The following is a 2,500-nucleotide window of genomic DNA, read 5'->3' as shown; positions in this document are numbered from 1 at the left end:
AAAAAACGGAAATGAGACTATCCTTTTCTAGAGTTATTTTTTGCGTAGATCACGAATATAACATCCGTTTCTTTCTGTGACCCTCCAGTTCTTCGTAAATAGCAGTGCCCGCAATGTCTATCTGAACGGTATTTTTTGTTGCTTTTACCATTTATATAATTTTTCACATAGCTATGTTTTTTTTTCTTAACAGGATACAGAGTTAAGATGCCTAGAGAATGCAAGAATTCGCCAGACAAGTTTTGTTATATATGTGGATCAGTTACATTAAGGCAATACAAGAGACAGTTGACTCAACGTGTAAAGAAACTTTATGAGCTGTACTTTGGAAGGTGGGTGACCAGGACAAAAGCTGGGCACCTCACATATGTTGTGTCAGGTGTACAAGTTCCCTTTCTGCCTGGGTGAAAGGCAAAGGGACTGGCCTCATGTTTGGCGTACCAATGGTCTGGAGGGAGCCAAAGGACCACTCAACAGATTGCTACTTCTGCTTAACGGATATTAAAGGTGGGTGTTCAGTGTTTATTTTTTACTGTTTTTATATATATTTTCAAGAGATGTATCAATAAAAAAGATTGAAATACATAATAAGTTGCACTTCCACTATTTTTGCACGTGATCACAACCAATAGTATCCATTTTTAGTCTGATTTTATTTTATTTTCCTGCAGGTCGCAACAGAAAAGGCAAGAAATCTATCGTGTATCCAGATCTTCAGTCTGCTATTCGCCCAGTTCTACATTCAAGTGATATTCCTGTACCACAGCCGCCCTCTGAACTACCAAGCGATGACACGAGCAACTCAGACGATTCAGAATCTCAAGATGCAACGTATACGACACAACTTGAATCTGATAAGAAACCACACCTCATCACCCAACCAGAACTCAATGATCTAGTTCGTGATCTAACACTTACTAAGCAACAGAATGAACTCCTGGCCTCACGTTTGCAACAATGGCACCTGTTGGATGAAGAAGCTCGAATTACAGTATTTAGGAAGCGTTCTGCAAATCTACAGGATTTCTTCACTTTGGAAAACAACTTGACTTATTGTAATGATATCAGAGGCCTATTCAGTGCCCTTGAGCTGTCCTATGAACCCAATGAGTGGAGGCTATTCATAGATGGATCCCTTTACAGCATAAAAGCAGTTCTGTTGCACATTGGGAACACCATGCCTTCAGTTCCAGTTGCTTACTCAGTCATTTTAAGAGAGACATATGAGAACCTTGCTTTTATTCTAGACCGCATAAGTTACAAAGAGCATGAGTGGTTAATTTGTGCAGACTTGAAAGTAGTAGCCATACTTAATGGGCTACAAACTGGATACACCAAATTTATGTGCTTTCTTTGCAAGTGGGACAGTAGGGCCAGATCAGAACATTATATACGCTCAGAATGGCCATCTCGGGAATCTATGACGCTTGGATGCCACAATGTAATTCATGAGCCACTAGTTAAGAAGGAGAAAATCATTTTGCCACCACTGCATATAAAACTAGGCCTAATGAAGCAATTTACCAAAGCACTGCAACATAACAAGCCATGTTTCCAGTATCTCAAAGGGATCTTCCCTAAAATTAGTGATGCCAAGATTAAAGAGGGTATATTTGTAGGCCCTCAGATTCGCAAGCTTATAAATGATGAGGACTTTGAGGCGACAATGGATGAACCTGAGCTAGCGGCCTGGCATGCATTCAAAGATGTATGCAAAGGGCTTCTGGGAAAGCACCAAGAGTCCCAGCGAGAGCGTAAAGTGGAGAGGCTAATCAAATGCTACCAAGATCTCGGATGCAATATGTCACTGAAGATACACTTTCTTCATTCTCATCTGTCCTTCTTCCCAGAGAATGCAGCAGATGTGAGTGATGAACATAGAGAGAGGTTCCATCAAGATATAGCGTCAATGGAAAACAGGTACAAGGGAAAATGGAGCCCTGCTATGCTGGCTGACTTCTGTTGGAACCTGAAGCGTGACACGCCTGAGACGTCTTATAAAAGAAGAAGTAAATAATAGATTGTAGGTTAATACATCATATAAAGCTAACAAACATGCCGATTCATTATATATTAATTAAATAAATACAGTGAAGACATTTAATCTGACTTTGGGAGCAAAATACATTTATGGAACCTTGGAAATCTCTATTAATTGCATAATTATTAAAACAGCGATTTACAAAAAATTGTGACGTGGCATGAAATTTTTGTTATCAAATTTGAATTCAGCACACTGAACTTCATAATAAAACGCACATGAGAACTATGTTTTTTTCTTAATCCTGAAATTTGTTGTACAGTGTAATTTTATATTATCCGCAAAGAAGCTCATATAGCTTTCAATTCCTTTATCCGTATCATTAATATATATAGCAAACATTTTTGGGGCCAGAACTGTTCCTTGTGGAACATTACTTTATCCCAATTAGAGTGTTTGTCTCTTATAACCACTCTCATTTTTCTTTCATGCAAGAAATCTTCCATCCACTTCAGTTGT

The sequence above is a fragment of the Oratosquilla oratoria genome, chromosome 3, assembly GCF_046742065.1.
Source record: "Oratosquilla oratoria isolate Oo_2021 chromosome 3, ASM4674206v1, whole genome shotgun sequence".
Lineage (NCBI taxonomy): Eukaryota > Metazoa > Arthropoda > Malacostraca > Stomatopoda > Squillidae > Oratosquilla > Oratosquilla oratoria.
The sequence above is the reverse complement of the archived record's forward strand: the minus strand, read 5'-3'. Positions refer to the sequence as shown.